Raw genomic sequence first — 24,864 nt, 5'->3', positions numbered from 1 at the left:
TGCTTTCTGTGTATGAACTTGTTTAACCCCTGACATCAGCTCTCCGAGGTACTTACTATCATATACTTCATTTTCTATATAGGGAAACTAAGGTGTAGAGAGGTCAAGTGACTTGGCCAAGGACAAGATATTAACTGCTCATCAGATTCATGTGCTCGCCCACGTTATCCAGGCCTTTTGCGTTTAGGCAAGGCCATGCAGTTCATTGTGGTGGATGGGCTGTGGATAGAAGTGCTGTCTGTCATTTCTGCACTGAAGCAGTTAAGGGCTAGTGTACAACCCTTCAGCTCTCTTTTCTCCTGTCTTGGTGACCTGGAAGGATACAGCTACAAAATGGTGGGGCCTCTGTCAGCCTGGATTTCTGAGTGACTACGAGTAGAATCCCCCAGTGGCCCGTGATGGATTTATACCTTCAGTGAGAAATAAGCCTATTGTGCATTAAACCACTAAGATTTGAGAGTTAATTTGTTACCACAGCATTACCTATGCCATCTTGCCTAATACAGTGGCAGATCCAAGGATTTGAACCCGAGGCTGTGTGCCTCCAGAATCTGCATTTTGTTGCATTTTTAGGACAAAGTCTAAGCCTCCATGGTCATCTAAGCAAGTCTGATAGCTTGCTTAGAAGGGACCATGTGTTGGCTGAAACTTGGGAACTTTAGAACTGTGGCAAGTTCATCCCCTTCATAGGAGTAATGGCTGATCTAAAATAACTATTAAGGCTGGAGATTTTCTACTGCATTATCCACTCCTTCCCCATTATGAGAAGTTACAGGAGAAAGGATCCGATTGCCTCTCAGCATATTTTCACCTTTGAGGTTAAAAAATATATTTTCTACTCCAGGAATTTTGCTTTTACATTGCAAATACATTTGGACTCTTTTACAGTTTTATGTCTTTTAAACATTTGTTGCATTATGGAAAAAAATTACCCTTAACAGCTTCCGAAAAAGCCTCTGCTTAACGCATATTGTTCGTTCCTTTCCTCTAGGTGTGAATTAATGTATTAATTAATTATTGGAGTGGGTGTTGCTTGTCAAAAAGGAAAAACTATATGGCAGTTAGAAGGCATCTTGGTACATTTCAAAGCTGTGTTTGGGCATCACTCTGGCTCTGTGGCTTGTTCAGAACCTCTCCTAATACTAACTCATTAGGAGAAAACATTATTACAAGTGAAGCTAAGATGTGCATTTGCATAATTTCCAGACCTGTGTGTGTTATTCATACAATTATATTGTTGGTTTAATCACAAAGTTGTTAAGCTATTTTCAGGAACTATTCGAGGGCTGTCTTTATGATGTGTAGCTCAGTTTTACTCTGAAGAAATTCAGTTACACTGACCATTAAAACAATATAATCTAAAATGGAAGTTTCCATCGTTGGTTGACAAAACAATCTTGTTTTATTCCTCACTGGCGAATTGATAATTTGCTGGTCAGCTAAACAAAGTCTCATAAATTGCCTTGTGTGGAGATAGTAATAAAATATGAGACCCGGTTTTTTCTCCTGAAGAATTTTCAATTTAAGGAAAATTTTAGAATTTAATAATTGTGCTTTAGGTTTACAGTACTGTGCTGTTCTTGGAGTTGGAAGGTGATGGCCATTTTAAGGATGGGAATTTTATTTGATTTTGGAAACAGAGCTATCATTGTACTTTCCATGGTGGAGATTTTTGGATAGCTTCCCCTCCCCCATACCCTTTTTGTACATGAAAATCTCCTATTGGAACCCCATGATAATTTAGGTCATCAAAAAAATCCAAGTGAAATGCATTTTCTCAAGGCCCAGCTCCCAATCTGGTATAAGACTATAAAATCTTTCTGTTTATTATCTCTCATCCTCTTACTGTGTCATCTGCACAGTCTTAGGCAAATATTGGGTTGGCCAAAAGGTTCGTTCAGGTTTTTCCGTAACATCTTACGGAAAAACCCGAATGAACCTTTTGGCCAACCCAATATATCATGACTATTTATTACCATGATTATATCGCTTTATCATAACAAGGATTCTTAAATGACTCATTTCTGACTCTTTAAAGACATGTTGAAAGAAAGAGTGAGTTCAGGTACAGATTTAAAACTTTTCTTGTTTCTTCCTACGAGGGTATGTTTATGGATTTACAAGTTTTAGTCTAGGTCATGTTGGATGACCAAATCATTGAAAACTTGAATCAGTTATTAGGTAGCAGAAGAGATATTGGGATGCTCTGGCTTTATTAATAAATCAAAACTGGATTCAGGAGTTAAGAAGAACAATGATGGTGATAGGCAGACTGATGGAAGATTTTTTAGCCAGAAAGTACAGCCGTATTTTCCTAGAGGGAACTGTAAGTCATGAGAATCCCTAACTTTCCCTCAGTTAAGCTCGGTCACTAACCAGTGACTTTGATCTTGCTCAGTCACTAACCAGCTGTATGACTTGGGCAAGTCTTTCTGGGTCTTATTTTTCTCATTTGAAGCACAAGAGGGTTGGAGGATATCTCTAGGATCACTCAAAGCTCGAAAACTAGTTTCTGTCATTCTCAGAAACACTAGTAGGTAATCACATATTAATAATTTAACTGTCTCTGTACACAGATATGAAGATGTGTTATATTCAGTTTTAAAATTGAACTTGTTAATTGGAAACTAGGTATTAATCATTATTTAAATTCACTCTTCTGTTTTCAAATCCTTTTGTGTGTGTTGCCCTGGCTTTTGTTAAAACTTTTCCTAGAGACATGTTTTCTTTATCTTAAAATTGTCTAACCAGTGATGTCATTATAAACCCAGATTTATGGAAGAAAATGCACAGATTATTTTTAAAAAGGAAAAAAGTTTAATGTAACTATGGTTGAAACAGGCACTATTAATAGTTTTGATTTCTATTGGGTTCACTCTAAGAGAAGTTCATAGCTCAGTATTTCTGTTAAACCACATCAGTACAGTGTTCAATGCAAGGAATAGAACAGAAAGAAAGGAAAAGATGAATGAAGGGTAGGGACTTGTATGAAAATAGCAGAGAGGTTTTGGAAATAATCATAAAAGGAGCTAGAAGGCAATTCCTGGCCTCTGGTGAGAAGCCTGCCCTGGGCTCATCTCCCCTGCCACTGCCCAGGTGTTATGCTAAATAATGGCAACATATTTTCCTGCTGCCTAAGGACAGAAACGGATCTTGAGTTTTAATCTGACAGGGAACAACTCAAATGAGATGTGTCTGTTTCCTTGTTTCACTAAACTTTAAAAAATAGTGAAAACTTGGAACTTCTATGACAACTTTTGGGGGCTCTCATAATCTTTTACACATAGATGTGTTATCACGTACAGTTTACAAAATAATGTCACGCTTAACTGAGGGAAAGTTAGGGCTTCTCATGACTTACAGTTCCCTCTAGGAAAATACGGCTGTATTTTCTGGCTAAAAAATCATCCATCAGTCTGTCGATCACCATCATTGTTCTTTTTAACTCCTGAATCCAGTTTTGATTTATTAATAAAGCCAGAGCATCGCAATATCTCTTCTGCTACCTAAATAATTTGCCAAGATATTTGTTATTGAAACAATTCAAAAGAATAATGTGATTTATAAGCCATAACCAAAAATTGCCCTTTTGAAATTCTTTTCTAGATATGACCTTAAAAACTCAGTAGGTAACTAATTTCTTTATCAAACTTGTAATTGATTATCCATTAGGTGCCAGAGACTATATTAATTGCATCCACCTCAAACTTTCTACTGCCTGAAATGAACCACTACATTGACTGCTAACTGGGTTCATTTTATAGTCTTCTAGAAATAGTTTTCATTTCTCCATTTCACTACAAGATACACAAGATGGCCTTCTCCATCTACCTCCAGCTCTGACAATAGGCCAAAGAAGTATGTCTTCCGTAGATCTTAAGCATGTATCTTTAGCTGAGATCCCAGCTGTTCCTTACCTCATCAGTACTGAGTGAATCTGAAACCTTGCTACACAATGCCTTATATCAGTTCCCAAAAAGAATGCGCTACACTCGGGAAGGTTTCATAGCTATTAATAAATGCAAGTTTATTCTAAAAGATTTCCTGACCACATGTTAGTCATCACATATTAGGTTCAAATGGGCAGCCCAACTTTCGCCAACAAAGACCACTGAATAGCATTTTAGGAAGACAGGAACCAGGAGGGATGGTAAGAAGGAAGACAAAGTTTGAAATCATAGGTACAAACAGAATCAGATGCCGTAAGTTTTGTTAACTTAAAATGGGCGAGTATTATGAAAAATATAGATGCCAAAATCAGGAGGCATAGGTACCTAAATTCATAAGGAGGTTGTGCAGAAGCCAAAACTAAATAGGGTAAACTGCAGTCCTAATGTTGGACTGACAGGGGGAGAACTGAGTGGGAATAGCAAGTGACTTAATTAGGATGGATTTTGTGACTAGATTTGGAGACAGATTATACCTAATCTAGGGAGCCAGGTACAAGGGCATGAAACCAATCAGGCCCTGACCTTTATTTAGATAGTTGGCATTTTCAGATTATAAATTTACATTATTAATAACCATCCTTTAATTTGTTGATTGTGTTTGCCTTTACAAACCGTTTTCACACAGATTTCCTCATTGGTGATTTATGATAATCATGATAGGCAGAGTAACTATTATTTATTCCAGTTTATAAATAAAAACATGGACACAAAGAGGTTAAGTGACTTGACCTAGATAATACCACTGCAAACTGGTGCGGTTCCCATTTATTGTCAGGAACTTGATAACCATCTGTTTTCTCAGTTCTCATAACAGCCCTGTGAAGTAGATAGGTATTATCTTTATTTGATAGATGAGGAAATATGAGTTCAGAGAGCTTGGATAACTAAGCAAAGATCACATGGTAAGTGGCATAGTTGGCCATTGAACCCAGTCTGTCTGGCTCCAAAGCTTGTGCTCTTGACGACTAGGCTGTGTTATTTTCTGTTTCCGTTACTACAATTTTCACATTAACACCTGCTTCCAAGATAATTTTGTGGTTCACTTCATTCATTTCTGGCATTGTGAACCCCTCTAAATTCAGTAGCAGCAGGGCTGCTACTGGCCAGGCTAGTGGGATCAACTCACAGATGTTGTTTTACATTTATAGTCTCCATGCAGGGAGGCGGGTGTGTTCCCACATTGCATTCCCTACAAGTTGCAGATCTCTGAAACGCTCACAGTGTGCATATTTTGCCTCTGGCATGTTTTTCAGAAGATACATTCCAGAACTTTTGTAGGAGGAGGCAGAGGAGAGGAGCATGCTATGATTTGAGCTTTTTCATAGCATGCCTGGGGAACTGAAATTCAATCAATAGCAAGTGGGTTCTTTTGGGTTTCAAAGATGAGAAATAAGGGACCTTAGTGAAGGGAGAGAGAAAGAAGAGTAGACAAACTTTCCTTACTTCATGATTTTGCCTGGGGATAGCCCTTCCTGGGAACCATTTGGTTTTGGGTGTCTCTTGCAGGGTATATGAAGAGATGAAAGAAACAAGAGCCATTGACATTGACATGACTCACAAAACATATGGCTCTAAATAATGAGACCCTTTATCTTGGAGAAGAATCTAAAGGGCATGGGAGAAACCCGCACATAACTCATTTAAAAAAAATAAAGCTGAATAATTTCCTTTCTGAGGCCATAATCTTTTGGTCTTTTTCAGATGTTGCACCAATAAATAAAAGCTTAGGGTTGGTAGAAATAGCATCAATTCATTAGGAAACCTCTGGATGGTGTAAGTATTTGCCATTAGCCTTCTGTTTCTTTAGTTGCTAGGGGGCCAAGAACATTAAATTATTTTTAAAAATTAAATAAATAAAAACTCCTCTGTTCAAATGTCACTGCTTCTCTGGAAATGACATCATCTGTTAGCTAAAATATTGAGAAAACAAGTGCATCCTTATGTGGTGGAACGTGTGGGGAGCAAAACTGAGAGTGGGTGGTTTTAAAGCTGTTGAGAACCTTCCCAACATGAGGTGTGTTTATTAAGAGGCTTTGGAGTGGATGCTCATGTACTTCCTAAATAAACAAAGAGCCTCATCTTATTCATCTGAATTTGTCCTCTTACTCAGGACTTAACTGTCTACACTGGTGGTGGTTGTCTGGGGGCTTCCTGTTTTACATGGATCAGGAAGCCATGCTTTAAGACACAAACAATGAAATTCAGGAAAAATTGATATGATAGTATTTTGTAGGTGGGTTGGTGGTAGTTGGGGTGTTGTGGAGAGAGATATGGTAGATTATAGATTAAGGGCAAGTGTGTGCCCTAATGCTCAGATAAAATGCTAAGGATGGTGGGAGCCCTGAAGCAAAAACGGGATTGTGAATTGGCCTCGGAGCTTGGCCTAACCTCGGGTCCAGGTGACCCAGTGAGTGTCCTAGAAGAAAGAGTTCCTGAGTGTTGGTGGCCAGCTACTGGGATTGGAGGTTAGCCCTTTTGAGAACATGCTTTGGGTCCAGAGAAATCTCTGGGGAACATTCATCTTTATGTCCTGAACGTAGTCACGTTGTGTTCTTTGTAATTATTACCTTTACACTAAAAGTAGACAAGAATATTTCCATGTTTCATACCCTAGGGTCTCTCTTTAGTTTCTGACTCAGCTTTTTTGATATAGAGGTGAAGTCACTCAGAACTGAAATTCTCCAAGTCCCCTATTGGGTCCTTACAAACAGAAGACACTTTTGCAATCTACCAGTTTCTCAGTATAGTGATCATATTTCAGAAACAAACCGTATATGCATGGGCTTATTTCTGGGCTCTTTATTCTGCTCCATTGGTTTATGTGTCTGTTTTTATACCAGCACCATACTGTTTTGATTACTATAGCTTTGTAATATAGTTTGAAATCAGGACGTGTGATGCTTTCAGCTTTGTTCTTTCTCAAGATTGCTTTAGCTATTTGGCGTCTTTTGTGATTCCATACAAATTTTAGGATCTTTTTTCTATTTTTGTGAAAAATGCTACTGGAATTTTGATTGTATTAAATCTATAGATTGCTTTCGGTAGTATGATCATTTTAACAATATTAATTCTTCTAATCCATGAACACGGAATATCTTTCCATTTATTTGTACCTTCTTCAATTTCTTGCATCAATGTCTTATAGTTTTCAGCATATAAATCTTTTACCTCCTTGGTTAAATTCATTCCTAAGTATTTTATTGTTTTTGATTCAGTTGTAAATCGAATTGTTTTGTTTATTTCTCTTACAGGTAGTTCACTGTTAGTGTATAGAAATGCAACTAATTTTTGTATGTTGATTTTGTATCCTGAAACTTCACTGAATTCCTTTATTCTAACAGTTAATTGGGGGAGTCTTTAGGGTTTTCTACATATAAGATCATGTCATCTACAAAGAGACAGTTTTACTCCTTCCTTTCCAATTTGGATGCCTTGTATTTCTTTTTTTTTTTTTTTTAATTTTATTTATTTATTTATTTATTTATGGCTGTGTTGGGTCTTCATTTCTGTGCGAGGGCTTTCTCTAGTTGCGGCAAGTGGGGGCCACTCTTCATCGCGGTGCGCGGGCCTCTCACTATCGCGGCCTCCCTTGTTGCGGAGCACAGGCTCCAGACGCGCAGGCTCAGTAATTGTGGCTCACGGGCCCAGTTGCTCCGCGGCATGTGGGATCTTCCCAGACCAGGGCTCGAACCCGTGTCCCCTGCATTGGCAGGCAGATTCTCAACCACTGCCCCACAAGGGAAGCCCATGCCTTGTATTTCTTTTAGTTGCCTCATTGCTGTGGCTAGGACTTCCCAGTACTATGTTGAATAGATTTGGTGGGCATCTTTGTCTTGTTTCTGATTTTAGAGGAAAGCTTTCAGTCTTTTACCACTATGATGTTAGTGTGGGTTTTTCATATTTGATCTTTATTATGTTGAAGTATTTTTCTTCTACAGATGATCCCCAACTTAAAATGGTACAACTTAAGAATTTTTGACTTTACAATGGGGTGAAAGCAATGTGCATTCAGTAGAAAACCTACTTCCAATTTTGAATTTTGGTCTTTTCTGGGCTAGCGATATGTACATACTATCTTGTGATAGTACATACTCTTTTGTAATCCTGGGCACAGCTCTCAGTCAGCCATGCAGTCATGAAGGTAAACAATTGATAAACTGTACCCATTCTGTATCAATACAACCATTCTGTTTTTCACTTTCAGTACAGTATTCAATAAATTGCATGAGATATTAAACACTTTATTATACAGTAGGCTTTGTGTTAGATGATTCTGCCCAACTGTAGGCTAATATAAGTGTTCTGAGCATGTTTAAGGGAGGCTAGGTAAAGGCATGATGTTTGGTAGGTTAGGTGTATTAAATGCATTTTTGACTTAAGATATTTTCAACTTATGATGGGTTTATCGGGATGTAATCCCACTATAAATTCAGGTAGATCTGTATTCCTTTTCTTGTTTTGAGTATTTTTATCATGAAAGCATGTGGAATTTTGTGAAATGCTCTTTTTCTGCAACAATTGAGACAATCATGTGGTTTTGTCCTTTTTGTTGATGTGATGTATTACATTGATTTTTTTTTTTGTATGTTGAATAATGCTTGCATTCCAGGAATAAAGTCTGGTTGGTCATGTTATAATCCTTTTAATATGCTGCTGAATTTGATTAGTTAGTATTTTGATGAGGATTATTTGCATCAATTATTCATTAGGAATATTGGTCTGTAGTTTTCTTTTCTTGTGGTACCTTTGTCTGGTTTTAGTATCAGAGTAATGCTGACCTCAGAATAAGTTAGGATGTATTTCCTGCTCATTAAATTTTTAGGAGAGTTTGAGAAGGATCATTGTTAATTCTTCTTGAAATGTTTTTTTAAATACCATTTCTTTGTATATTTACATTGACTGGAGAACTTCATATTTTCATATGGCTTCAAGTTCATATCTAAAGTCCTTTTAATTTAACTTGAAGGACTCCCCTTATCACTTCTTATAAGGCAGGCCTAATTGTAATGAACTTCAGCCTTTGTAGATTTGACAATGTCTTCGTTTCTCCCTCACTTTTGAGGGACAGTTTTGTTAGAGTTCTCAGTTGACAGTATTTCTCTTTTAGCACTTCATATATATATGAAGTATATATATATATATATATACGTGTGTGTGTGTATATATATATGTATGTGTGTATATTATATGTGTGTGTATGTATATATATGTGTGTATGTATATATATATATGTAGGCAGAAGGATGATATATATATATGTATGTATATATATATATGTGTGTGTATGTATATATGTGTGTGTGTGTATATATATATATATATATCATCCTTCTGCCTCTGGCCTGCAAGAATTCTGCTGAAAAATCTGCTTATAATCTTGTTGAGGATCCTTTGTATGTGATGACTCACTTTTTTCTTGTCGCTTTCAAGATTTTTCTTTGTCTTTGGCTTTTGACAGCCTGATTATAATGTGTCTTATAGTGGATTTGGGGGGGTTATCTTACTTAGAGTTTGCTGAGCTTCTTATGTTTGTATATCCAAATTTTTCCTTAAATTTGAGAAAATTTTGGCTATTATTTCCTCAAGGAAACGCTCTCATTTTCTGTCTTCTCCTTCTTGGACTCCCTTAATGTATATATTGGTCTACTTGATGGTACCTCCTAAGTCCCTTAGGCTCTGTTAACTTTTATTTGTTCTTTTTCTTTTTTTCTTTCTTTCTCCTCAGACTTGATAATTTCAAATGACTTGGATTCAAGTTTCCTGATTCTTTCTTCTGCCTGTATGAGTCTGCTGTTGAATTCCTCTAGTAAATTTTTCAACTTGGTTCTCATATCTTTCAGTTCTATCATTTCTGTTTGATACCTTTTTACTATCTATCTTTGTTGATACTCTCATGTTTTCAGATCTCATTTTCCTAATTTCCTTTAGCTCTTTGAGCATATTTAAGACAGTTATTTAAAGTCTTTTTCTAGTAAGTCCAATGCCTTTGTTTCTTCAAGGATGGTTTCTGTATATTTATTTTATTCCTTTAAATGAGCAATATTTTCCCATTTCTTTGTGCTCTTTGTGATCTTTTGTTGAAAATTGGACATTTGCATGTCTCCCAGTCTTTGCAGATTGGCTCTGTTCTGGGGAAGACTTTCATTAATTATTAGGACATGTTCTGAGCCTTGGGATCAGTCTAGATGAAGCCTTAAGGTCTTCTCAATTCTTTTCCGAGCATTTGTCTTCCCTGGGCCTGTGTGTGTGCTTTTTACAATTCCCTCTTATGCACAGCTGCTTTTAAATGTCTTAATTTCCCTATGAATCGCCCCCCTGTTTCCTCTCAGGACTTTCTGTTCTGTTTTTCTCTCCATAATCTTGTGCCCTAGGCACCTGTGAGTCTGAAGTCTCTCTGCAGCTATCACAAGCTGTGCATACTGTTTCCTGCAGCTTTGCCTAGTTTGGTCCAACCTGTGCCACTTTTGGCTGTCGGAGATCCAAATTAGGGGACACAGACACCATTCCCTCAGGACACCCCCAGAAAGGTTAGAACTTTGCAAATTACATACACTCTGTTCTGTAGTTCAAGGGTGGGAATTGAGGACTAGGCTACCACTTACCCCAAATTGTACCACTCCAGGACAGGGAGGGGTGGAGCAAGTATGAGTAAAGACTCCTTGAAATTTCCTACTATTTTGAATGTGGCTTTTTCTTGATTGTGCATTTGCTTGGTTGCTATAGATCTTTTGTTTGTTTTCCAGAGCTCCTATAAAATTGTTTTAGCCAGTCTCTAGTTGTTATTTAATGTTTCTGTGGGGCAGTGAAGGCCTGTAGGTTTCTAGTCTGTCATCTTGCTGATGTTACTCCCCAGTTTCAGTTCTGGCTTACTGACCATAAATATCCAGATGCAAAACTATGAGCATATGGGGGAAAGTTTGTCTATGACTGACAGTGGCAAAGTGGGACTAGATTTTAACTTAAGGGTAGAGATATGTACTGGTTGCTGAGTAAATTGGCAACAAGAGAAGCAGAATTACCAGGTTGCCCCTTCTACTGTTTGCTGTGCTGTGAGTAATAAACTGTCTTATTTTGATATGTGTCTTGTTGTCTGGTTTTGGCACCTATGGAACAGTGGCAAGCCAACCTGCGTGCTTGCTTTGTCATCCTCTCTGTCCTCTTGATACTCCTTGCCACCCTATGTGAGGTTGACATTCTTCTTTGACAGTAATGGTTGCCTTTAATTCTTGAATATTCAATTATAGAGTTTTTGTTGGTGTGTATATGTATTTGTGTGTATGAGTTTGTGCTCATTTTATGGATCAGAAATTGGTAGTATGATGTCACTAGATACCCTAATGGTCCCCTAGAGCTATGGAACATATGGAATGTTGGCAGTTCTTCTTCAGATTGGAATTGAGTGTTGGAGTAATTTAACTCTGAAGGTGATGGGCCAGTCAGAGAACACAGCCTCTCTGAGACAGAGAGAGCTCAACTAGTTCCAGTGGGATAGTGTTTGGATTGAAGTTGTTGAAGAAGAAACCCAGGCTCTAACTGACACAAATAAACATAAGATGAAAGTTGGGGAGGGGTGGAGGGCATAGACAATAAGGACAGCCTGTATGTATGTAATATTCTGCTGGCAGCAAAAGAAACAATCAACAGAATGAAAAGGTAACCTATGGAATGGGAGACAATATTTGAAAATCATATATCTGATAAGGGGTTAATATCCAAAATATATTAAAAAAACTCATTCAACTCAGTAGTAAATAAAGAATTCGATTAAAAATGGGCAGAAAACCTCAATAGACATTTTCCCAAAGAAGACATATGGATAGCCAACAGGTACATGAAAAAATGCTCCACATCACTAATCATCATAGAAATGCAAACGAAACACGAAGAAATATCAACTCACCTCTGTATAACTGTACAACCAGCCCAAACCGGCCCTGTCCTGTTTCTAACAAGATACTGAGTTGTTTTTCCGAGACAATAGAATGAAATCACAAGTCATGCAGCCAAAGCCTGTGCAGAGGAGAACATTGTTATTTCAGATAACACATGGAACCAAAGTTTCTCCTCCCCTATGGAACCAAAGGACCAAGACATGACCAGAACCTGAATGCTGGAACCCTTTCACTAGTGAAGAGTCCGTTGTCCAGGAAGATCTGGTGCTGAAGCCCTTTTACCATACCTTACCATAAATGGCCAAGTTCCGAAATCCTCCAATGGAAACCTGCCCTGCCACCCGCGCCCCCCACCTCATACCAACCCTCCTTCCCTAACTCGTAAAGGTGTGACCAAACCCTGGATCAGGGAGACAGATTTGAGAGCCTTGCCTCCTGTCACAATGAAGTCTTTTCTTTTCTCAAAAGCCAGTGCTATAGTAATTGGCTTCTTTGCACATCCTTTTGCTTGGAATGTTGATCATCAAAAAGATGAGAGATAACAAATGCTGGTGAGGATGCGGACAGAAGGGAACCCTTGTGCACTGTTGACGGGAATGTAAATTTGTTCAGTCACTATGGAAAACCATGTGGATGTTCCTCAAAAAATTAAAAATGGAACTACCATATGACCCAGCAATTCCCCTTTGGTATATAACCAAAGGAAATGAAAACAGGATCTAGAAGAAATATCTGCACTTTCATGTTCCTTGCAGCATTATTTATAATAGCTAAGATATGTAAACAACCTAAGTGTCTGTCAGTGGATGAAGGGATAAAGAAAATGTGATGATAAACACACACACATACACATACAATAAAACATTCAGCCGTAAGAAAGAAGGAAATCCTGTTATTTGTAGTAACATGGATGGACCTTGAGGGCATTATGCTGAGTGAAATACGTCAGATGAGGAAAGACAAATACTGTATGATCTCACTTATTGTGGAATCTAAAAAAGCCAAACTCATAGAAACAGAGCAGAATGGTGGTCGACAGGGAGTGGAGGAATTGGAGAGATGTTGGTCAACTTTCAATTATAAATAAATTGCGGGGATCTAATGTACAGCATGGTGATTATAGTTAAAAATACTGTATTATATACTTGAAAGTTGCCAAGTAGATCTTAAATGTTCTTACCCTAGAAAAAGAAATTGCAATTACGTGAGGTGATAGAAGTGTTAGCTAAGTCTATGGTGGTCATCATTTCACAATATATAAGTGTATCAAATCAACACATTGTACACCTTAAACTTACACAGTCTTATATGTCAATTATATCTTAATAAAGCTAGAAAAAAAATATTGTGCTGAGCACCTTCCATACATCACTCCTAATCTCACAATAGCCATTTTTTTTTAAAGAAAGAAAGATACGTTTAATTTTATCAAAGCTTAAAACTACTCATCAAAAATTATCATTAATAAAAAGAAATGGCAAGCTAGACAGTGATGAAAATATTCATAATGTATTTGTCAAAGAGCTCTTATAAATTAATAACAAGAAGACAAACACAATTTTTTGAAGTGGGCAAAAGCTTGTACAGATATTCACAGAAAAACCTAAATAAACGAATGGCCAGTCAGCATATGAAAAGGTGCCCAGCACCATTAGTCATGAAGGAAATGCAAATCAAAACCACAAAGAAATCTTACTACATACGAACCAGAATGTCCAAAATTAAGACTAACAGTATCAAGTTGGGACAAAAATGTGGAGAAATTGAAGTATTCATATACTGTTGGTGGGAGTGTAAAAGGGTACAACCACTTTGGAAAACTGTGTGGCAGTGTCTAAGAAAGTTAAGCGTCACCCTCTTTATGAATCAGCAATTCCACTCTTAGATATAGCCTCAAGATCAATAAGTGTATATGTGAATTAAAAGCCCTGCACAAAGATGTCCACAGCAGCTTTTTTCATAATAAACCCAAACTGAAAACACTTGTTTATCTGCAGATGAATGGATAAACAAAATGGCGGTATAATTTACACAAAAGGATATTATAGAGAAAATAAAAGGAACAAACTACTGATACAACTGCGACTTGAAGAACCTCAAATACTTTGTCAAGAAGAAGCAGCCACAAAAGAGTACATACAGCATGATTTCATTTGTGAATTTTGGAAACAAGCAAAAACATCTATGATGATAGAAATCAGAATAGTGGTTGCCTCTGGTGGGGGTAACAGATGTGGACTGACTGCAAAGAGGCACAAGGGAACCTTCTGTGGTGATGGATATGTTTCATATCTTGATTTGGCTGATGAATGCATGGATGTATATATTTATACAAATTTCAGATATATACTTAAGATCTGTGCATTTTGCGGTATTTATATTGTCCCTCATCAAAAACAAAATCAGAAAAAAGTACTGAAGAGTGGACTTTAAGTAAACCAAAGCTTGTAAAAAAAAATGTTAAAACAACAACAAAAAGATTTTTAAATCCATGATCTAAGTGAGGAATAATGAATAGGTATACCTCACTACTTGGCCTATTTCCACCTGCTCGCCACTTTTGCTTCCATCTATTCGGCAAAGTTGAATGACTTTTACACAGTGGAGCACACATAAATAAGAGGGAGTTGAAGCCCAGGGGAACAGAGTATTCAGTGCTGGCTTTACCACTAACTTCTTTTGTGATCTTGGGCAAGTCACTTCCGCTGGACCTCTGCTTCCTAATCAGTAATCTCACAATAGCCTTGTTGTAAGACAGGTGCTATCATCAGTTCATAGAAGAGGAACTAGAGGCTCTATAACATTAACTGATGTATCCAAAGTCACATATCTAAGAAGCAGAAACCTGGATTCAAACCTTGGCCTGTAGGATTCTAAGGTCTGTGCTCTTGCACTCTTTTTTGCTTCATCTCGGAGTTATAATCACTTACTCTGTGACATGAAATGGAATACAATTTACCTTCTCATATAGTGAAGTTTTATGTAAGATTTCCTTTAGGAAGGAAAAAGATTTTTCTGTATTGAAAAAGAATTGAAACACACAAAAATGTTTTGCTGTATTGAAAAATAATTGAAACCACAGACTAGCCTTGGCCTTGGACGATGCCCTGAATCATTTCAGCTGTTCCTTGAGGCAACAGTAAAGAGATAGAGACAATCATCATACATGCCCAGAGGGTCTCAGCTAATCATCTAGTTCTGGTTGGTCCCAAGAAGAAAAAAATTGAAGTACTTGTTTCATGAAGAATGTCTTAAGCATCACTGATCTCAAGAGTGACAGGACCCCATAAACTGGATGACTTCAGGACTGTCTTTTTGTTAATAATGAGGTTTATTAAGGTATATTTTATATGCAGAAAAATTCACTCTTGTTAGTGTACAGTTCTGTGAGTTTTGGCAAACATACGGTCAGGTAACCACTATAGTCAAGGCGTAATGGTTTCCCCATAATAGCTTATGAAAAACCCGAACGAACTTTTTGGCCAATCCAGTAGTTCCCTTGTGCATACCTATTTGTAATCGATCCCCTGCAAACTCCAGCCTCTGGGAAGTACTGATCTATATTCGGTAGCTATAGTTGTGCTCTTTCTACAATGTCATATAAATGGAATCATATAGTCTGTAATCTTTCAAGTTTGGCTTCTTTCGTACTGCATAATGCAGTTGAAATCCAACCACGTTTCTGCATGTATGAATAATTTCATTTTCTTTGCTAAGATTCCACTATATGGATGTAACATATAAGATTGTTTATCCATACAGGAAGTGATAAATATTTGGATTGTGTCTGGTTTTGCTGAGTCATACGGTAAGTATATATTTAATTGTATAAGAAACTGCTAAATTGTTTCCCAAAGTAGCTGTACCATTTCGTATTCCCGTAAAAAATAAACAATCCCAGTTGTTCTGCATCCTCACCAGTACTTGATATTGTCAATTTTTGAAATTTTAGTAATTCTAATGTTGTATAGTACGATGTCATTGTGATTTGAATTTGCATTTCCTTAATATCTGATTAAGTTGAGCTTCTTTTCATGTGCTTATTTGCCATCTTTTGCTGTATATGACATTTTCCTCAGATCTTTCGCTCATTAAAAAAATTGGATTGATGGTTTTCTTTTTGAGTTTTTAGTTCTTTATGTATTTTGCATACCATTACATTATCAGATACGTGGTTTGCAAGTATTTTCTCCCAGTCTGTCGCTTGCCATTTCATTTTCTTAGCAATGCCTTTTGAGGAGAAGTTTTTAATTTTGATGGAATCTAATTGATCAATTTTTTAATGGTCTGTGCTTTTTGGATCCTATTAAAAAATCTTTGAAGTTGCAAAGATTTTCTCCTATGTTTTCTCCTAGTAGTTTCATAGTTTTAGGTTTTATATATAGGTCTATGGTCCATTTCAAGTAAATTTTTAATATAGTGTGAGCTATGGATCAAAGTTCTTTTTTTTTCTTTTTGTACATGAATGTTCAATTGTTCTGGCACTATTTATTGAAAAGACTCTCCATTGTCTATTGGATTGCTTTGGCACCTTTGCAGAAGATCAGTTGACCATATTTTATGGGTCTATTTCTGCACTCTATTCTGTTCATCTGTGTGTCTATCTTTTCAGCAATACGTATATACCACACTGTAGTAATTCCTAAATCTTGATAGTAAGTCATCAAATCAGATAGCATGAGTCTTCCAACTTTGTTCTGCTTTAAAACTATTTTGGCTATTTCAAGCCCTTCTCTTTTCCATATAAATTTTAGAATCAGCTTGTTGATTTCTATTTTTTAAAGGCCTGCTGGAATTTTGATTGGAATTGTAATTATAGACTAATTTTGGGAGAATTGACATTTTAACAATATTGGGTCTTTGGACACATTTCATATCTCCATATATTTAGGTCTTCTTGATTGATCTCATCAATGCTTGCTAGTTTTCAGCCTGTACATACTGCATATGTTTTGTTGGATTTATATCTAAGTATTTCATGTTTTGTTCTGGTGTTATTATACATGGCACTTTAAAATTTTAATTGTCTAATTTTTACTTTCTTATAAATAGAAATTTTTTTATGTTGACCATGTGATGTTGCTAAACCTAAACTTGTCAGTTCTAGGAGCTATTTTTGTGGATTCCTTGGGATTTTCTAAGTAGAAAATCATGACATTGGTGAATAGGGAAAATATTGTTTCTTACTTTCCAATCTATATGTATTTTATTTCTCTTTATTGACTTTTTCCACTGATCAGGACCTCCAGTGCGATTTTAATTGGAGTGGTGAGAGTAGACATCCTTGGAGGATCTTTAGGTGGATAATGGTCAATTTTTCACCATTATGTAGTGAGGCTATGTGTAGGAATTTTTTTTTTTTTTTGGTAAATGCCATTTACCAGATTGAGGAAATTTCCCTTTTATTTCTCATTTGTTGAGAGATTTTATTATGAGTGATTATTGAATTTTGACAAAAACTCATATCTGTTGATATGGTATATTACATTGATTTTCAAATCCATTGGACTTGTGACAGTATATAAGAATGAATGATTATGACAATAATAATTACTTCATTTATTGTGTGCTTACCACATGCTCACTACTTTTTAGTACAGAAATGTTGATTCCTTACCCTACCTGACTCACTTCTACTTCCATTGGAAGTGAACCTCCTAAGCTTCAAGGATATCGATTGAAGGAAAGCCTTTGGGAAGGGAATAAGGAATCATCATAGATATGTTAAATAGAACATGCCATGCCATGGTGAAATATATAAATTCATTAGAAACTAGAGATTAAGAGGTAGGTAAAACTGTTACGGAATGCAAGTCCATGTGCCTGATGCACAGTGAGGCCAAACAAAGTGAAAAGTCGGAGTTTGGAGCAGAGAAAGGTTTATCGCAGGGCCATGCAAGGAGACGGGTGGCTTGTGCCCAAAAAACCCTGACGTCCTCGAAAGGTTTCACAAAGCACTTTTAAAGGCCAGCTGAGGGAGGGGTGTGGTTGGTTGTTGCAAACTTCTTGGCGTTGGAATCCTTTGTTCTTGCGGCCATCCATGTAGGTCAGGTCATGATGTTCTTGTAAACCTCCAACAAGACAAATGTTCTCTGTTCTGCAGCATTTTATTTCTATATGAATGGACCCTTAAAGGTCAGAGCCCCGAGAATAGGCTATCCTGTATATTTCAGGCTATAGGCAACATTCTTTTACAAAAGGTGCAGAGCCACCATGATTAAGCACAGGCAACAAAGCACAAGGGTTATTAAGGTAAAGGAGCAGATCTAATATGGAGTCAGATTTGTTCTTCCCTATTATAAAACCATATTCTATCCTAAAACAAAGAAGAAGAGTAGAGCTTCTGGGTTGTTGAAAGTGTGGAGATTTGGGGACAGTGATGCATTTTGAGAGGGCGTGGGAGCTCCACACTCATTCCCACATACCTTGTCCCATACCTCTCTTCCATCCGGCTGTTCCTGCATTATAGCCTTTTATAATAAACCAGTGATCTAGTTCCATAAGAAAGAGAGAAAATTAAGAAGAAACAGTAGTGGCAGTGACAAAAATGATAAATGCTGGACTGGAAGTGAGGGGTGTCAGAAGTGGTGCTTTATGATGTCTAAGCCACCCCAGGGTTACCATTGGCTGGAGCAGTGCCTTGATGACCCCTTGTCAGTGCAAGTACAGAGACAGTACTGAGGTGCAGAAGACAGCCAAGCGGGTAGAAATGCCCCTGCAAGCATGTGCAACCAAAACATCTTCCGAAGCATCTATCATCCATTCAAGAAAGTGTAAGAGAAACAGAACCAACAATATTACCTCCAGCTGATGAAGAGAGTGAATCAAAATAAGAGCAGAATTAGCTAGAGCATAACCAAGAGACCACAGAGAACTCCACCCATCCAAGTAATACACTGCGTAGAGAGAGGCCTGGAAACCTACAACTAGCTGCTGCCTCTCCAGAGGAGCCTGTGGAGAAATGGCCAACTATGTAGAGACCAAACGTTCTACCAACCAGGTGCACAGATGGTGATGGTTAAAATCAACAAGACATGAAAAAAATTTTAAAAAGTGTAAGGCAACTCTTTTGCTTCTCTTACACCTCTATTCCCATCTTCAATCAACACAAATATTTTGAGTACCTTTCTGTATGCCAAGCACTCTGCTAGGTACTGGGTATAGAATGATGACCAAGACAGGTAAGGCCCTCACCCTTATGGGTTGTATAGTCTAGTGGGGAAGAGAAAACCTAATCAAGTAATCACGGAATGTCAAAACTGCAACTGTGTTAAATAGTAAAGCTACATGGTTTTATAATCTCGTTATGGAGGTCAAAGAAACTTTCCCTGAGAAAGCGAGGAAGAGATGAAATCAGGACTTCTACCAGGCCAGCTGCAGGAGGTGCCATCCTCATAGATGACAACCTGAATAGCTTCCCCAGGAGTCATACGATGTGATGGTCCTAAAGAAATTTACGATTGGATTGGGATCAGAAAGATGAGTAGGAGTGACTAAAGTTAATGTCCTGAGGGTTTCTTTCGAGGAAAAACATGTACAAAGTTCCTGTTGCAGACAGAATAAAGCATGGCAAGTAGGACGGTTTATAAAAAGCCTAGTTGGATCAGAGTGCAACGAGAGTGAGAGGGAGAATGTACAAAGAAACTTGGAGGAGGGGTTGGGGGGAGCCAGAACACACATGGCCTTATCGATTTTGTGGAGGAATTTGTTTCTATCCTAAGAGCCATGGGTAGCCAGTGAAGACTTAAGCAAGAGAGCGGGGAGGGCATGATTTAAAAGATTTCTCTGCTGTGCATAAAAATAATTTGTGGATTGGGGAGTGATGTGAGTAGACCAGTTTGAGCCTTCTGGAGTATTCCAATGTTCATATTTAAGGAGTGTAATGATGATGGTGGTAGAACTGAAGTGGAAGCATTTAAGTGCACTGAGGAGGTAAATTTGATTTCAGTTGTATATGGGAGGAGAGGAGAGATTCAAGGATGGCATCTAGTTTTCTATCTTACATAACTGGCTGGTTAGTGGTTCCATTCCCTGAGAAGGGAACACTGCAGGCGAACCAGGTAAGGGTGGGGTTAGGAGCTGTTATCATCAATTCAGTTTTCAGAGACTTTGACTTTAAAAGATCCAAGAGATGTCATGTAGGCAGTTGGTTATACATGTTTGGATAAAAAATGTTAAGAGCTTTGACTAGGATGTTGCCAGTGGAACTGAAGATATGTGGACATGAATTCAAAAGATCTTTAGAAGGTAAAATCAACACTGCTTAAATGGATTAAATATTGGGAATGAGGGAGAGGGAAGTGTCAAGGATGACATAAATTTCTGACTTTCTGTAACTACGTGGATAACCAAGATGAGTGATCGCTGCTTGGATGAAACAAGTATATGTTTGGATGCAGTTTCCTTTATGCTGTAGCTCCACGGAAACTGAGTGGAAGAATGGATGCATGAGAGAGAGTAGCTCCAAAACATGGATATGTGATAGAAATGTGTGTGCACTTTTGCTTTTTTTCAGCATTAATTAGGCCCAAGAAAAATTCTCAATTGCTCATTACTTGTTCCCCCACCCCTTTGGCTGAATAAGTAATCATTTCTAAGGCAAGCACTTCAAAAGTGAAAGTCATCACTTTGCTCGGAGGTGTTTGTATATATCCTTTCAGCCGAGATAGATATATTTCAGGGGCAATTATGTGATCTGTATCCATTTCAGTGGGAAATATTTTTCTTTGCATTTTCAGGGCTGCGGTTCTGCTTTATCAAAAGCCAAAGGAAGATCAGTCCTGAAGTTGGGAAATTACTTTGACTAAACACCTGTTACAGCTTTTACTTTCTATGCTAGTCTACCGTAAGACTTGAGTTATCCTCATTAACTTGGCATCACTGGCAATTATATAATAATTCTTCCTTCATAATGAAAATCCACTTGGGTTTGCCATGTAGACCATGGAGATAATTAAAGTGGATTAATCAAAGGCCCTCATGATTAACAGTTTTTGACATACCCTCAAATCTACTGTAGGCATCAGGTGATGACAGCTGGCTGCGATTCTGTCTCCAGGACTGTTACCTTTTGAATAGTAATGAAAGCAGGTTAAAAATGCTTCTTTGGGAAGGAGCATCTTAAGAAAATCTATATACTTAAGTGGAACCTTTTTAATGGAAAGGAGTAATCCTTTTAACCCCTCAGGTCTTCAACAAATTATCCAGTGACTGGTTTCTCCCTGCGTCCCCTTTTCAAAGGTGGACAAAAGGGTCTACCGAGATCCTTCAATACTTTTCAACCAGTTATATCTGGAATGTGGGGGGCAGGGCGGGAAGTGTCTCCATTTACAGGGCTTCTTGAGTCGAGGCAGTTGGAGCAGCTGACTAAGGTGACTTTGTTATTTTCTTGGTCCAGACCGTCCCTTTACTGGGCAGCATTCCATACCTGCAAAGAGTTACTCCTAGAACTTGTGAATCCATTTTCTTGAGGTACTGATAATTTCATCACACGTGCCTGAGAAATGAACACTAAATTGGGAAACATGCACACAGCAGGGATTTCTTAGAGTGCCTGATATCACTGAATTTTTGAGATGTGTACCTGGGGTTCAGTTTTGGTGACTTGCTGAAAATCTGCCAGTAGAATTAGCATAAGGTAGCTGCGAAATCTGATTTTAGGGCATGGGTTGGGTCTCTTGGATTAGGAACATTTTAACATAAGAACAAACTATTACATCTTCATTTTTTAAAAAAAGGAACTGTTTACAATGTGCCTCAATTTGTGTCTGACCTCTAGCCCATGCGTGGGGCTCATCCTGTCTCATTCCATCCCGTGCCTATGTTTTACTTTATTCCTCGTCCCATCTTTGATCACTACCTCAAAAATTGTCCTTGTCAAAATGTTCTGCTATCTCGCTTCTAGCTGTGACGTATTTATCCTGACGATCTTTCTGGAAGAATGTCCTGTCAGGCCTTACCCCCATCTCTTCTCCTCCACCATCTGTATTTGTCCAGTCCAGTGGGGGTGGCCCTTTCCCAAAGTCTGAGGCCAGGAAGGCACTTAAAATTGCCTTTATTGATTAGGTCAAATGAGAAACATTGACAATTCAAATAATATAGAAGAGTTCAAGGGAAGAAAATTCAAGTCACCTGTCATCCCACCACCCAGAGACCATCACTGTTAACACCCGGTGAACATTCTTCAGTCTAATATCAGATACGGAAATGAATGCAACTTTACATGCACAACGTTACCCAAACATGCCTTTTTATAACCGGTGTTTTCACCTAAAAATATTGAAGCCATCTTTCCTTGTCAATATATAGAGAGAGTTGTGCAGTCATGGATGTGTAGCTGTACATCGTGTATACTAACATCCTTTATTTAATTGGATTGGCAGTTTGAACAGGGCAAGTATTTGAAGAAACCAGCGTATCTTTGCTCTCACTCTTCTCTCATATTGGCTTCCATCTCCCCTTCTTGTGGTTTCCCTCTTTCATTCCTGCAGTGCCGAGGCCTCCCTGTAAGCTAATGAAAGCTTCAGCATATACTCCACTGGGACTGTCTGTATGTCATCTGTGACCTCTCGTCGCCTGAAAAAAACAGCAAGACCCAAATATAGGAATTCCTAATGATGTCCCTCAGATGGGAAGGAGGACGTATTATTCAGCATTCACTTTTCTTTTCCCTTTTCTTTTCATTACCAACTTTCCGGAATGACTGATCTTTGGGTTTTCTTCTTCCTTTTTTTTTTTTTTTCTTTTTTTCAAATCACTTCCTAGCTCTTCCAGCTCCCCAATCTTAAACTGTATTCTCAAAGGTTACTAGTGATTTTCTGATCACTAGATCCAAAGCCATCTTTTATTCCTCGCCTCTCTGCCATGTCACAAGGATTAGCCTCTCCTTAGAACTCTTTCCTTGTAGATTTGTCCTCCTACATTTCTGATGGTTGGTGCAGCCTCTGTTCCCTTTGATGGCTTTTCTTTCTGCTTTCTTACCATAGGGAGCTTAGAGACTCAATCTTTGGCCTTTTGTTCTTTTATCTTTACTCTCTTTTTTTTGTTTCCCCCTAAACCATGCTCCCTTCAAACTTCTCTGTGTCTGTCAAAGGTGACATCATTCTTTAAATCACTCAGACCTAACAGTTTGAAGTTATCTTTGACTATGCTTTCCCTTCCTAATCTAGCCAGTCCTTACATCCTGTCAGTTATTTCTTCAAAACAACCCTCAGGCGCTTTCATACACTGTAAATTGGTACAACCTCTTTGGAAGGCATTTAGGCACTAGCTATTAAAATCTAAAATGCATACGTACATGGTTTGACCTAGTAATTCCAACTCTGTGAGACTATCCTATGGGAATTCGCAAGTGTGCCAACATATGTGAACGCGGGTGTACTTTGCAGCACTGTTCATAATAGCAAAACCTAGAAACTTCATATAAGGCAACAGGCAAGTGGTTACTGGTACATCCATTCTATGGGATGCAGCTATAAATAAGGACTAGGTGGGTCTATAGGTGCTGACATGGAAAGATGTCCATGGCATATTAAGGGAAAAATATCAGCTTTTCTTGTATAATATCTTATTTTTGTATACACACCTCTATACACAAACACATAACAGCCACATATATATTGCATGCGTAGGAAAAAAAGGCTGTTAGATATGCACCAAACTTTTCAAAATAGTTACCCATAGGAGAGAGATTTGGAGGGAGGGTGGGGGTCTATTTTTGCTTTCTAATTTATACATTTATAATTTGTTTGGATGTCTTAAAAATATGCACATATTGCTTTTACAATATAATGATGCAACATCTTTCCTATTATTATGTCTTCGTTTCTTCTGACCCAACCTCAAATTTGCGTCACCTGCAACAGTCTCCTAAAGCTCCAATTACTTTCCTAGCCCTCTGACCATGGACGTTGAGAGCGTCTTTGAAATGAGAAGAATTGCCTACCCTGGCTCTCTCCCTGTCTAAAGGTTCAAAGGAAATAATTCACAGGATATGCATGAGCTTTGAGAAACTGCTAAGCACAATGTGAACAGAAGGCATCACTTCTAACAGTGACGGGCAGCATCACCTAGGGTGTGATGTCTCAGAGAGGTGTGGGAGATCACACAAATAGCACCAATGCAATAACAGAACTGAAGCCCAAAGGGCAGAGCATTGTCATCCAAGGGCATTCTTCAGCTTCCATTGATGAACCTCCCCAAACTAACTTTAACATTCACATCACCTTTGGTTTTGACTAGATAGCGTTCATCTTTGTCATGATAAACAATGCCAGGAGTTTGCTAGCGCTCTGCCATTAGACTCACACTTATTTGTAAGCCTAATTGGCACTATAAACATTCCAAGGACGTAGGAGCCATATAATAATGTGGGCACAGAGCTAGAAATGTATTCTCCATATTTAGAAGTGCATCGATTTCCCTTTAAATGAGCTATTTTAATAAAAGCATATGGTCTGCCTAATGAAAAATCTCATTACCTGCACTGAGCTGTAGCAAAGAAATTGCATCTAGCGTATATATGGTGCAGGTGTGAAATGTGTTTACTGCTGCCCCCATGGCTTATGGTGTCTATGAAGACATCAAAACATTTGTAGTGGTATCATTTTTCACTTGCTGTGAAGACAAATTAAAGAATTAAGTGGAAGATTTGTGACACTGCCGTCGTCTTGGCTCCTATTATTTTTTTTGAGTCCTTGGGCAATATTGTCACAAGCTCCTTTGTGGCCACTTCATATCGGACTGTGCAGTAGGTGTGGCTATTACTGCTGATGACTGAAACTATGGGCCCGAGGTCAAACAAGGGCCTCAAAAGAATTTCAAATTCTGTCGGCTACTCCCACTCTTTGGACCAAGAATTAGAGGAGGGGTAAGGACATTCAACAGACATTTTTTTCCTACTATAAACCAGTAAGTAATAATCACTGTGGATACAGGAGTGGACAAAGCTCTCAAGAATTTTAGTCTACCAAATGCTTTGGTTATTCCTTTCCTAGGAATTTGCTAATGTTGGTTGCAGTTGG

This window comes from Balaenoptera musculus, chromosome X, assembly GCF_009873245.2.
Source record: "Balaenoptera musculus isolate JJ_BM4_2016_0621 chromosome X, mBalMus1.pri.v3, whole genome shotgun sequence".
NCBI lineage: Eukaryota > Metazoa > Chordata > Mammalia > Artiodactyla > Balaenopteridae > Balaenoptera > Balaenoptera musculus.
This window is presented reverse-complemented; position numbering follows the sequence as displayed.